Source organism: Saccopteryx leptura, chromosome 6 (assembly GCF_036850995.1).
Source record: "Saccopteryx leptura isolate mSacLep1 chromosome 6, mSacLep1_pri_phased_curated, whole genome shotgun sequence".
Lineage (NCBI taxonomy): Eukaryota > Metazoa > Chordata > Mammalia > Chiroptera > Emballonuridae > Saccopteryx > Saccopteryx leptura.
The window spans coordinates 149565929-149580894 of NC_089508.1; the positions used below are offsets into that span (position 1 = coordinate 149565929).

The 14966-nt window shown below is 40.4% G+C and overlaps 1 protein-coding gene and 1 non-coding gene across 2 annotated transcripts in view; one reads left to right on the forward strand and one right to left on the reverse strand.

Moving 5' to 3' along the window:
- The window catches only part of CHSY3 (chondroitin sulfate synthase 3), a 427468-nt gene that overhangs the window by 353219 nt on the left and 59283 nt on the right, over positions 1–14966 (reverse strand). The window lies entirely within an intron of this gene.
- Positions 13495–13570, forward strand: TRNAA-UGC (transfer RNA alanine (anticodon UGC)). The gene has a single exon. It is a non-coding gene; the product is annotated as a tRNA-Ala (tRNA).

Sequence of the window (14966 nt, forward strand, 5' to 3'; positions counted from 1 at the left end):
GATTTTCTACCCTCAACACAATTAAGAGTAAAAAGAGAGGAATTCTTCAATGTATTGACGAGGAAATGAGAGTTTGCCTTTCAGATATATGCCTAAATATTGGAGAAATCGCTAGGACACATCAGGCTCATGTTTCTCATAAACACAAGAATGAAAAAACCTAACACATTTGCACCGGGACCTGCTGAATTTACTAAATCTTACTAAGAATGTATCTATATATATATATAAAAGATAACATTTTTGTCTTTTAAAAATTTTTAACCCCTCTTTTTTACAAATTCTAAAAAGCATAACTCAAAAAAATGTAAAGTAGGCCCTGGCAGTTGGCTCAGTGGTAGAGCGTCGACCTGGCGTGCAGAAGTCCCGGGTTCGATTCCCGGCCAGGGCACACAGGAGAAGCGCCCATCTGCTTCTCCACCCCTCCCCCTCTCTTTCCTCTCTGTCTCTCTCTTCTCCTCCCGCAGCTGAGGCTCCATTGGAGCAAAGATGGCCCGGGTGCTGGGGATGGCTCCTTGGCCTCTGCCCCAGGCGCTAGAGTGGCTCTGGTCGCAGCAGAGTGATGCCCCGGAGGGGCAGAGCATTGCCCCCTGGTGGGCAGAGCGTCGCCCCCTGGTGGGCGTGCCGGGTGGATCCCGGTGGGGCGCATGCGGGAGTCTGTCTGGCTGTCTCTCCCCATTTCCAGCTTCAGAAAAATTAAAAAAAAAAAATGTAAAGTAAAAATTTTTTTAATGTCAGAATAAATTTCGTTTTGTTGTATTTATTTTGTTTAATTACCATAAAAGCACGCTTGGACTTTATATTTTTTTAATTTGACTTAATTATTATAACATATTTCTCAGAAATTTGTATATAGCACGCCTACAATTATTTGTAGGATTTTAAATGTGCCCCAACTACAAAAAGTTTGAGAACCACTACACTAGGGGCTAAAAGAGTTCTGAAAAGGGATGATTAATAGGAATGGAAAAAACTGAGAAGGTGACTTGAGCCAGACATGAAATATGAATCAGATCTGCCAAAGCAGCAAAACGTTCTCAGCACAGAGAACCCCACAGTGAAGGACCATCAACAGCCACCAGAGCAGATGCAGGCAGTGAGGAGGTAGACAACCAGCTGCCTGGATCTGGGGTTCACAGCAGTTGTTCAGACAATTTGTAATATTTTTTAGTAACCAATGATATACTGCTTAAGTCCATCTAAATAATTTAGATTTACTTACTTCATTGGTAGAAAGTGACACTGATAATCTTTTTGTTCAAATTACCTACTTCTGCCTGGAGTGTGGCTGCGCAGTGGATAGAGCGCCAACATAGAATGCTGAGGTCACTGGTTCAAATCCCTGGGCTTACCCAGTCAAGGCACATATGATATTGGTTAATGTACAGTTAGAGTGAAGCAATTTCTTCTCATGCCTCACCCTCCTCACCATCCTTTCTCTGTAAAATCAATAAATAAAATATATTTTAAAATTTACCTACTTTAATTTCAACAAAATTCCAATTTGATTCATAAGGGAAAATGTGTCTCTTGTCAGAGTTATTTAGTCAATGCTAGTTAAACAAGGCACACTGAGAGCTGGTCTAGGGAAGGTAGCTCTTTTGTTTTTGTATTAGCCAGAGATGAAAAGACGTGGAAAACAGTGAAGCTGCTGCATTCCCAGTAGAACACAGGCATGTGCAGAAATCTACAGCCACCAGGGACGGTCCTACTTTGCCAAACTGAGGTCCTTAGAGACAAATTTCAAGCATAATTTTAGACCATCCCCAATTCTCAGCAATGCCTGCTCACTTTATAAATGTTTGTTGACTGAGTAAATGGAAAATATAAGCTACATGACTAATATCTCTGAGTATTATTATTTTAAATCCTTGAAGCTCTTTTCTAGAAGCAATGTGATACAGCATAAAAAATCTGAAAGCAGATAAACTTGAGTCAGCAGTTTTTTGTATTTGTTTTTTTAGCAATATGGCTTTAGACCAATAACCTCTGTAAGCCACAATTTTCTCATTTATAAAACAGAGGTAATAATACTGACTTGCAGAGTTGCTGTGCATACAGATATGTAAAAATCTTGCCTAGCTCAGTGCCTGGCAATAACAATTCAACCCACAGTATGTAGTATTTTGATGCTAGTCTTTTATCAATGACTGAAGATTTATAAATCTAAATGAATAGCATGGAAAATAAAATTAGGAACAACCCCATTTTAAACTATTCTGCATATCTTTATAACAGCTTACTATATTTGACAAATTAAATACTATATTAAGTATCTTTTTCTGTTAAATGATGCCAAATCTAAAATGCAGTCTCCTACCCTATTACAACTGAAATGCATGCAGCTACTCCCATCTTCTTATAAACTGAAAAACAGAATCATCCTGAAGCTTCTCCTTTTCAATCTCTTGAATCTATTCAGTATATTCCCAATGGATTTTAAATACTCCATTTTCTTCTAAATGTTTTTGTGCACTTTTAAACAGAACACCAAAAAATGTGCTAAGTATACATTTTATAGGTACATATTGCAATAAAGAATTTCCTAGCTTTGTGGGAAACAGCTGTCACCTCCTTATATTTATCTGACATAATGGAGGCATTTACACTGATATTTGACAATAATAATTTAGAGTTTCATAAATCTACTCACTTTTCCCCAAAACTATGCCATACATCATCAGGTATAGTCAGTTACAAAATTCAAATCCCAGAAAGGTTTCTGATGGCATAGCTTCACAGCCTGGACTGGCTGGTGGCATTATTGATCAAATTAGATCCACATACCATGCCTTTTTTACAAAAAGCAGAAAAAGTATGTCCACAGTTATACAAAGAAAATCACTTTCACAGTGTCAGCCAAGTCACACAGAGCAGTGTGACTAAAGTACAAGATCTCAGAAAAACGACACAAGCCACAAAATGCTCCAATGTGATTAGTCCAATTCCACTCAAGTGGTTTAGATAAATATAAAATTACTAAGGGTTTACCCATTCTTTACTGCTAAGCAACTGCAAGCATTATTTAATGTTAGCATGCCATTTAAGATCTCTCTCACTGTGAACATTTTCAACCCAGGAGCATTTATGATTCATCTATCTGTCTGTCCATCAGTCAGTCTGCCCACCTGTCCATCCATCCACCCATTCCTGAAGTCAAACAAATACATGCACTGAGTATCTCCTATGTGCCAATCATTCTGCTAGGCCCTGGTGACATAAATGTTTATAAGATAAATATTTTCTGTGATTACAATTTGCTCACAGCCCATTGGGAAAGACAGAAAAGAAATGAGTCTACAGAAAAATAAAACAATTACAAGTTGTAATAAGGCTTAAGATGGGAGCAAACTGTCTCTGGCCAGTTGTCTCAGTGGTAAAGCATCAGTCTGGCATGTGGATGTCCAGGTTTGGATTCCTGGTCAGGGTACACAGGAGAAGTGACCATTTGCTTCTCTACCCTTCCCTCTCTGCCTCCTTTCTATCTCTCTCATCTCCTCCCACAGCCATGGCTCTATTGGAGCAAGTTGGCCCCAGGCACTGATGATTGGCTCCATGGCCTCTCATCAGGCACTAAAACAGCTCAGTTGCTGAGCAACAGAGTGATGCTCCAGATGGGCAGAGTATCATCTGGTGGAGGGCTTGCTGGGTGGATGCTGGTCAGGGCATATGGAGGAGTCTGTCTGCCTCCCCACTTCTCAATTAAGAAAAAAAAAAGATGGGAGGAAACAAAAGGCTGACATAAAGATCTGCATTAAACAGAGCAGTCAAACAGGCTGATCTGAGAGGACTGCCTTCATGTGGGAAGCTGAAGGAAGCCAAGGAGGCAGCTTTGTGAACCTGAGGAACCCGACACGGGCAAAGGCACCCTGTGCTGCAAGACCCCTTGGCAGGAAAGCGCCTGGAGTGTCAGAGAAACAGAACCGAGCACAGCATTCACTTGATTCACTCAACAAAGAAATATGCTCATAGCCTTTGCTGGGAGTTCTTTTTTCCCCCCTTGATTCAGCAGGAAAAAAACTGCCTTAATGAATTAATTAAAGTAAAGCACAGTGCTCGGGCTAATATTCCTGGCTGACCTTCAGCTCTTTTAGAAGCAGCACATAAGTGCACTTACCAGAATGATTTCACCACTGAATAAAAGATAAAAGAATTTAAAATTGGAAAGGAAGATAAATTTCCTACTCCAAAGAATCTTGACAATCTACTTACATTATACTTTGAAATTGCATGTTCTTTGTGTAAAGAGAAATGAATTAAATACTTTATGAGAAAGTTTCTATTCAGGCCTGAGTTAAGTCGGAGGCAAATAAAAACAACTGATAGTCATTCTACAGTATTTCAAATTAAATGTTTACAAAAAGCAAGAAAATGTGTTTAGTATGCAATCGGCATACTAATGACTTAACTATAATTATCTAATGCTCAGCTGAAGAAAATACACATCATACCACATGATCCATTTAATTACATTAAGTAATGTTTAAGCATTAAACATTAATAAGTAAATCACTACCTTGAAAATAGAAGTAGTACCAATTACTTTAAATATAGTGGTATTTATAATGACTCCAGAAATCTGCTCCTGAACTTGTACCAGTTTATTTAACCCTAGCTATGCCAACTTTTAACCTCACATGTGTGTTTGTGTAAGTACAAAGTAAATTTTTTTGAAATATCATTTTACAAGAAAATAGGAAAGATCTATCATAATAGCATCGTTACTTCCACTGACCCTCAGATACCTTTTTTGAAAGATTAAATATTTCTGTAAAATATTATACATACAAATACATAACAGCACTGATTTAACTAATTCGCTGTCCATTAAGTACCTAATAAACATTTTTCATAGCAATAAATCACTCCCCCAAATGTTAGCAAGATAACTTGCACCGTGGTTAAGAAACACCCAAGGTGTGAGTTAAAAGTAGATTTCCGTCTTCACTTTTAGAGATCTGACTCAGTTAAGTCTAAAGTGGGGCCAAGAAATCTGCATTAACAAATACCCACCCATTTCAGATGCAGGTGGACTATCGCCGGCCTAAACTTTGAGAACACTGCCCTTCAGAGCCTGGAACATCTCAACAAGAATGTTGAACAACACATTGGCCTATTGGCTCTGAGATCTATCTCACTGTCACAGAATGCTTACCATTTAACAAAAATTGACAATCAAAATTATTGGTTCACATTGCTTTTGTTCCAGCAAAGTTTGAGAAAGATCTGTCACTGATAGACAGTTATACCTGAACTCAGAAGAACTGGTGAGAACCTAGCTGCTCAGATCTGATGACTGACACTCTGTTAACGCCATGAGTGGAGCTGGAAAATCCCTACTTGGCTTTTCCCAAGGTCAGTGCTAAAGGTTCCAACTCTGACCACCCATCAAAATGGTGTAATGTAACACGGTGCCTTTTGCACTCAATATTCAATGTAGGTTTGTCGAATTATAGTAAGGCAGACAATTTTAATACTGGAGATCTGAATTATGCATGTGAAAATTAGAGGTAAGCCTTTGACTTTAAAGAGGCCAGACTTGAGAGCACATGGACATATTTGAAAAGCATTAGCAGCACAGCTAAAACTGAAAACAGTTCACACAGAGTTTACTGTAAATTCATTTTAATCTATATTTATGTGTGGATGTATAAAAACGTATTACAAGATGATGTCTCTTTAATAGAAGTGAAAGATGAATGTGGATTTCAAGTACAGTTTATATTTAACAAGACACAATCTACTTGCTGACATCTTAACAACAGCTGTGAGGACTGCCTCCACTGTATCTTTATACAAAGGAAACATTTTATTCTAACTGTAGTGAATTTTAGAAGAGCACACCATCATATAAAGTTTATGTTGAGGGGAGAGGGATTCAGTTCACAAAAACGCATCTGTGGCTTCCCAGGATTATTTCTATTATATCATATGTGTTCCTTTCTTACTGCTTCAACCAAGCAGTCATGCAAAGTCAAAAAAAAAAAAAAAAAAGACTTAGCAGTTAACTAAATTAAATGAAAAAAAAAACACCCACAAGATATTAATGTTACTTCTAGATATGTCCTTTAAAAACCCTTACTATGGCTGCTTCCAAACACTTAGGGAAATTAATGCCTGTCGGGTGGAGTGTATAATGCTTGCAGACACGCCAGGTTTAAGCATGGTTTGCTTCTGAACAACCCTTTCTAGCCACTCACTGTCTTCTGTATAATAGCCACACTCCCAAATCACATGCCAGTTAATGAGATGCAGATAAAGGCTTAAAGGTCTGCACTACAATTCAGTCTTAATGAAAGTCAATACCCTTCTGCCAAGAAAGCTCAGATCACATTTGGCTTTCTCAGATAATTAGGAGGGTTTTTATGAAACCAAATAGTAGCAGTGACTGGTAAATATCAGACGTTTTAAATGAATGCCATATTTAGCCAGAAAAAGAACAGTAGAGAAGTCATTTTTCACAAATGTTTATTCTCTTCAAAGGATACTAAAAGTAAAGAAGACACACATATATATGCACACCTATAACTTATATATCATGTAATACTTTCTATCAAGTGTGACAACTTGAAAGTCAGCTTCATTCACATTTCTTGATTTTTCTTGGATCAAATACTAACTCTTTACACTGGTGTAAAAGGCCTTCCACTGATTCCACCTTCTTCAAGCTCTTTTTTCTCACCCTTATAAATGTGGCCTGGGAAGTTTAATTAGTATTACTACCCTATAAAATCAGCCTCATTCTCATCCTTCTAAAAACTCCCACTTTTTTGCCTGACCAGGTGGTGGCACAGTGGATAGAGCGTCGGACTGGGATAAGGAGGACCCAGGTTCGAGACCCCGAGGTCGCCAGCTTGAGTGCGGGCTCATCTAGTTTGAGCTAAAGCTCACTGGCTTGGACCCAAGGTCTCTGGCTCGAGCAAGGGGTCACTTGGTTTGCTGAAGGTCCAAGGTCAAGGTACATATGAGAAAGCAATCAATGAACAACTAAGGTGTCACAACAAAAAACTGATGATTGATGCTTCTCATCTCTCTCCGTTCCTGTCTGTCTGTCCCTATCTATCCCTCTCTCTGTCTCTGTAAAAAAAAACACACAAAAAAAACCCAATAAAACTCCCACTTTTTAAACTGCACTTCATGCCCTAAATGTTCTTTTTTTCTTTCCTACCCACATGCATTAGAGGACAAGTTTTCATTGGAGTTCTACTGAGAGACTGGAAGACTCTGCTTTCTGCTTATAAACCCTGCCTCTGAGAGAGGTCTGAACCCTGAGGCCAGTGTTGCCTGAGACCCATTTTCCTACTCTGTCCTATATCCAAACAGCATACTACTGATCAAGTTGAACAATCTGTAGCGGCTATGGCCATTGTTTGTCCCCCCCCCCCCCAGCCCACTGCCACCTGAGTCATGCAGCCCTTCTGCAGTAAGTTTGATGTGGTTTTTTTGTTTTGTTTTTATTTTTCCGAAGTTAGAAGTAGGGAGGCAGCCAGACAGATTCCCGCATGCACCCAACCAGGATCCACCCAGCATGCCCACCAGGAGCAATGCTCTGCCCATCTGAGGCACTGCTCCGTTGTGGCCCAGAGTAATTCTAGTGCCTGAGGAGGAGGCCATGGAGCCATCCTCAGCACCCAGGCCAACATTGCTCCAAGAGCCCTGGCTGCAGGACAGGAAGAGAGAGACAGAGAGGAAGGAGAGGGGGAAGGGTGGAGAAGTAGATGGTCACTTCCCCTGACTGGGAATTGAACCCTGGACTTCCACACACTGGGCATGCCGGGCTGACACTCTACCACTGAGCCAACTGCCCAGGGCCTAAATTTGATTTTATTCAGTCTCATCTAGGTAAAGAAAATTATTGAATAGAGAGATAATATAGCTATTTTCCTCCCACTCTGTTTTAGTGAGAAGAATACCAGACCCATAATGGAGAGAGAAAAATGAAAGGAGTTCTGAGGAGAGGAATCAAGACTAAAATATCTATACCAAAAAAATCCTGATTTTATTTCACTCATTTATCTTTTACCAATAACTTTTCATTTTCTATCTAAAATCTAATCCCTCAGTTTGAGAATGACTGTAAATTGCATTTTAAAATTACTGTGTTGACAAATTAAAAGACTCGATGCTGTTAAATATTTAAATTTTTAACAATTTTAACAAAGGATAATTAATTTTTAATTCTGAAAAATAAAGAAAATTGAAATAAGTGAATGAATCTTGTAGTCTTACGCTATTTTAGTTTCCTATATAAAAAAGAAACATTTTTGTTACACATGTGAAAATACATCATAGGTCAGACCAATACCCAAATGACCACACCTTCAAATAAGTTTGTTATAGAGTTTTGATATTCCTCCAAACTAATGTTGGAATCAAGCTGACTTCAAATAACTGGATTAGTTTCATATTTAATTAACATATAGGCACTACTGATTATGTGTGAAACACAATAAGCTAGAGAAGCGTATCATTATTATTTTACAGGTAAGGACCCTAAGGACAGTGGAGGAGTGTAGTCTAATTTTAAACATAAGGTCTTCTGATTATGAGTGTTTCTTCCATCACAACCCTGTCACTCTAACTTGGTTATACAACTAGAAGATGGTCAGATCATTCATTTATTATCTTCTTAAATTGCTTTCAACACAAGTAACACTAGACATGTTGAGACCCTACACAGGAGTCCTCTGACTTGAAGTATAAAATTACTCACAGGATGCTCAGTGTAGGATGGGCAGCATGCTCTCTAGGACAGGAAGTGAAGGTGGGCACTGCCCCCTTCTCATTGTTACTTCTTATTGCCGTTTTCCTTTCCCTTTCCAAGGCCAGAGCTAAACACATTTCCAGACAACTTATCCTCAATGGTAGGTTAGAGTCTTTCCCTCAAGAAACCACTGCATAAAACTGGAAAGTTTTATGGAACTGAAAAAGCCCCTATTTACTAAAGAATCTTGGCTGAATTTACTGGCTCTACACACCCCAGCTGATCTAATGGGACTCTTTCAGTTCTGGTTCATCTAAAATATACTACGCCCCAACTAAAAAATATTTATTGTTAAAATTGCATTATTTCATAACATTCATTATCCAATGTAATGCCCAGAACAGCCCTATACATGAGTCTTATGATTGCCCCCTTTTTACACAAAAGTTCAAGAGAGAGAAGAGTTATCAGGCAGGCAGGTGGCAGAGCCGGGAGTCAAACAGATGCCGCACAGCAAGGTTTTCAGAATGACTTGCGTACCCATTGAGTTGAGTGTGCACTAAGAAATGAGACACTGCCTGACCTGTGGTGGCGCAGTGGATAAAGCGTCAACCTGGAATGCTGAGGTCACTGGTTCGAAACCCTGGGCTTGCCCAGTCAAGGCACATATGGGAGTTGATGCTTCCTGCTCCTCCCCCTCCTCTAAAATGAATAAATAAAAATCTTTTAAAAAAAAAGAGGTTATAAAGAAATGAGACACTGACTACTGCCATTCACTATACAAACACCGTGTTATGTCAAGGTAGTGGCAAGTGTACAAAGAAAAATTTTTTGGATGAAGAGAATAAATGGAAGAAAAGTATTCCATACTTAAATGTCCACCACACAAACACGTCTTGACTTTCAGCAGCTGTTACTCCTCAACTGCTTGATATTTCTAATACTTTAAGGAAAATTTTTCTTTAACAGCATATAATTAAAGGATAACATCTGGAATAAGGCATGCTGTTAGAAATGTTTGGATGACTCTTTACATCTTTTTAAATGTGTACAGACCTCCCTTCATCAAAATATGTTTCTGATGGACAGAATCCAGGCTACTTGGAATATGAGAAGAGTTAGTCAACTATTCCACATATAACAGCTTTTAAAACAATAATTTAAGACTCTGATCTCACTAATTGAAATGTTTTTCTACCAGCGAATTTTACAAGAGACAAACATCTTATGAACCGCTATTTTAAAATATCAAACAGAGTCCCTAGTAACCCCAAAAGAGACATCTCTGCAATTCTTTTCTTACAACCACAAAGAATTACTGAAGAAAATGTTGACAAGTGTGGAAAGACAACTACCCTGTAGCAATTCAGTATGTATTAGGATTAGTAACCTCCCTATGATCCCTGGTTTCTTTCTGAAACCTGTAGATTAAATGAAAACTTTTCTTCAACTACTCTCAAAAGGACTGTGTTAATACACAGTGTATTTAAATGGAACAACCTCGCGGTCCACCAGAACACCAAAATAGCGTGTCATAACTAAAATTCAGGAATCAACAAAGCAAGGGCATTGGATGTGCATTTAACTATCAGCACTGCCAGTTAAAGCAAACTTTTGATGACCTGCATGTCAAACAAATTGTCCTACAGTAAATATAACTTGGAAGTTCTTCAATAAAATGAAAGAACATGATAGTTTCAGATTTTAAAGCTGGCTGCTATGCCCTGGATGTTTGTGTCTCCCCAAATTCATGTGTTGAAGCCTCAATTTAATGGTATTTGAGAGATAATTAGGTTATGAGGGTGGAGCCCTCAGGATGGGATTAGTGCCCTTATAGGAACAGACACAAAAGGTGGCTGCCCTGCCCGCAACACAGAAGTATTGCTAGGAACCAAAGTGACCTGTACCTTGATCATGGACTTCCAGCCTCTAGAACTGTGAAAAATAAATTTCTACTGATGAAGCCACCATGCTAAAGTATGTTGTTAGAGCAGTCCAAGTTGACTAAAATACCGTCTGGCAATGTCCTTGGGATACATCCAGTCAAATTCTGCTTATTTTAAGATGACGAATGTAAGTATTAAAGAGGAAACATCATTTGCCCAAAGTCAAGTGGCAGTGTTTGCCAGAAGCTGACCTGAAAACCTGATTTCTGCTACCCATTTCAGAGTTTCTTTTTTTTTTTTTTTTTTTTTTAAAAAAAAAAAAGATTTTATTTATTCATTATAGAGAGGAGAGAGAGAGAGAGAGAGAGAAGGGGGGAGGAGCAGGAAGCATCAACTCCCATATGTGCCTTGACCAGGCAAGCCCAGGGTTTTGAACCGGCAACCTCAGCGTTTCCAGGTTGACGCTTTATCCACTGCGCCACCACAGGTCAGTCAGAGTTTCTTTTTAATGAAATAACATGCACCCACATTACTGCCCATCTCTTGCCCCTTACTTCTGAAATGCAAACTCCTCTTAAATCTATGTCTTTGCTAACACACATACCCAAAGAACTCAAGATAATGTTGGAATTTGGAATAACAAATTTTTAAAGGAAATTAAAAATAAATAAATGTGCACTGGGGAGCTGGAGGTATGAGGCAATGCTGTCTGCCTCACCTACAGCTCTGTGCTGAGCCAGCCCTGGTCAGTGTATTGTCCCAGGAGGCTGTAGCAATACTGCAGACACTGTGGATACAGGCACGAGGTGGCTCCACTAGCCCACCACCCACAGTAATGACGGAGAGGGTCCTACTCTCTCTTCTTGATGATTCCAGTACCAAGTTGTTCATAGAGCCTCCACTGGCTTCCTAGCTCACTCAGGAAAAGCAACATTCCCAAAAATAGATTGCAAGTCTGCAACAGTCTACTCCCACCTGATCCTTCATGGATCCCACCTTCCTGCACTCCCTGTGCTCACTCCCCTCTCACCTCACTGGCTGGCTCCTTCAGTCTTCTTCAGCCTGTGAAGCCCTCAGGCATGTTGCCACCATGAAGACTTTGTACCTTCTCTGCCTAGACCAGTGGTAGTCAACCTGGTCCCTACCGCCCACTAGTGAGCGTTCCAGCTTTCATGGTGGGTGGTAGCGGAGCAACCAAAGTATAAATAAAAAGATAGATTTAACTATAGTAAGATGTTTTCTAAAGATTTATTCTGCCAAACAGTAAAAATCCAACATAAAGTACTTGGTAAGTAATTATTATTATATGCTTTACCTTGCTGTAACTCTGCTTTATAAATTTTATAAAGTAAAGTTACTTCCCTACTTTATAAATCACCATTACTGTGGAACTGGTGGGCGGTTAGAAAATTTTACTACTAACATAGATACAAAAGTGGGTGGAAGGAATAAAAAGGTTGACTGCCCCTGGCCTAGAACATTCTGTCTTCAGAGAGTCACAAGGATCATTACTGCAGTTCAGTCAGGCTCTGCAGACACAGTACCTCAGAGAGGGCTTTTCTTGAATTCTCTTTATAGCACCTGCTAGCACTAGCCATGGAATCATTCATCTGCTGGTTTGTTGCCTATCTTTCTGAACTAACATGCACATTCTAAGAGGGCTGAGATTTCACTTGCTCATCTTGGAATTCCTAGCACCTTAAACTCTTCTTGCCATATAACAAGCACTAAAAATTTTGAAGAAATAAGTTTTATATACAAAGCTTCTGTTAATGCTCTTAATATATTTATGAAAATGTCACACTAAAGTTAAATTTTAGCAGACAATGACCTATATGAATTTGTGTTCTGGCTGCAAAGGAATTAGTTCCAGAGTATTAGTCTTAGACTTGCCCCTTGAATAGCAGATCATTTGGTCACTCATTCACTCATTCAGAAGTCATTTATCAAGTGCCTACTAGGTACCAGACAGATGAGGAAAGAGGTAGTAAGATGCAGCAGTAAACAAAGCAGATATTTTTTAAATCTCCTGTCATGAGCTTATAATTTATGAATTGCTGAAAAAATGGTCACAATCCCAGTCACCCACAACTCTAATGAGATGAGAACTATTACTTTTAACTAAAAAGATATAGTTACAACAGAAACAGGTATCACCAGAAGTGGCTCCTGGCATGTGTGTGACCTGGCAGCCTGACAGACTCTAGTACCGACTATCCATGCTCTATCTCCTCCCCCGACACGGACATGCACACTCCTCTTACCAATGTATAGCCACTAGCATTGGCACCTACCTTACAATCTGCAGCCATGAAAATACAAAGACTAGGACCCTGATGGTAAAGAACACGGCCACACGAACAAGTCTGACAGTAGGGACGACTACAGTTCACTGTGTCTAAACTGGCAGTAAGGTAGACACCAACACAGCATTCTCATGAAACATGTAAAAAGGTTTTTCAATAAAAAAAATTGACAGTTTAAATCGGCAGAAATGAAAGTGTGTATGTGATTCAACATATATATTTCTTTTAAGTGAGAGGAGAAAAGACAGACTCCTGCCTATTCCCCAACTGGAATCCACCTGGCAAACCCCATCTGGGGCCAATGCTCTGCCTATCTGGGGCCATGTTTGCAACTGATATATATTTTTTTAGCCCCTGAGCAAGAGGCTCCACGGAGCCATCCTCAGCACCCAGGGCCAATGCACTTAAACTAATTGAGCCATGGCTGTGTGAGGTGAAGAGAAAGAGAGAGAGAGAAGGGGAAGAGGGAGGTATAAAGAAGATGGTCACTTCTCCTGTGTGCCCTGACCAGGCCAACACTCTACCACTGAGCCAACCAGCCAGGGCCCAACCTATATTTTTGATAGCAGACTAACCATATTTCAAAAAAGATATCTATGCCCTGGCCGGTTGGCTCAGTGGTAGAGCATCGGCTTTGCGTGCAGAAGTCCTGGGTTCGATTCCCGGCCAGGGCACACAGGAGAAGCGCCCATCTGCTTCTCCACCCCTCCCCCTCTCCTTCCTCTCTGTCTCTCTCTTTCCCTCCTGCAGCTGAGGCTCCATTGGAGCAAAGATGGCCCGGGCGCTGGGGATGGCTCTGTGGCCTCTGCCTCAGGTGCTAGAATGGCTCTGGTCACAACATAGCGACGCCCCAGATGGGCAGAGCATCGCCCCCTGGTGGGCATGCCGGGTGGATCCCGGTCGGGCGCATGCGGGAATCTGTCTGACTGTCTCTCCCTGTTTCCAGCTTTAGAAAAATACAAAAAAAAAAAAAAAAAAAAAAAAAGAAAACCACATGGGAAGGGGAAGAATGATCATGAATCCTCTACCTCTAGAGCCGTTTTCAGTCAGAGCTCTAAAAGTACAAAAGAAAAGAAACATTTGCACCAGGAGCAGCTTCGGAGAAGACTTTGAACAGGAAGAAATACTCTTCATAGTGATTTGAATTTTATACACACCAAAATTATTAATACCTTGTCTTATGTCAGTAATTAAGATTATCTCTGAAGTAATTAAAATTCTGTACATACAATTTGCTATACACAGGGGGGAATCATACTGAATAACTCAATCATAGCTGTTAAAATAAGGGCAGTTGAAGATCGCACACTGCTTTCAGCTGGGAACCCAAACAGGACAGAGGCACATGACAGCGGCAAAAAATGGAGGGGAGTTGTGGGAGTCCCCAAAGTGCACATGGATGTACATTAAGCTATACAAGCTCCTAGCTTCAAGGAAGGCTATAATCACTCCCTTCTACATCCTGGACCACTACCACCTTCTCTCCCCCACCCCCCCCACCCCCCGCCCCACCTCCATCCCAGGGTGGGCAAGAGCCTGACTGACAGGACAGAAGGGGCTCTGGTGGCAGTACTGGGAGACCCACCTTAGCCGAAGACATGCCCCCTCCTCTACCAGTGTACGCGTTCGAGTCAAAGGAGACCTGCCACGGGCACATCCAATTCCAGCCAAAGAGAAAGTCAGGCTCCTGAAGAAGGAGCTGAAGCATTGCCTTGTTGCCACTCAGTGCGGAGCCCCTGTGGCCCAGGAGGAGGGCCTGACAGGAGGCTGTCATCTCTGCCTATTCCCATGGCACTGCATTCTGGGAGGTGAGGATGGAGGAACTCCGTTCTACTGTGACTCAGAAATTTTTCATTACAGTGAATTACAGGGGACACATACACACACACACACAGAGTATTTTCTTAGGGTTTTTCAAATTCTTAAAAAAGGAGGAGAACCCTGACATAGGACCCAAGATCAGCTGAGGCAATACTGTAGAAGAAAATAAAAATGTGTCTTTCCTGAGGCATATAACATCAGAAACATTCATATGATGACTAAGGGCAAATAACACCAGGCTGAAGGTAG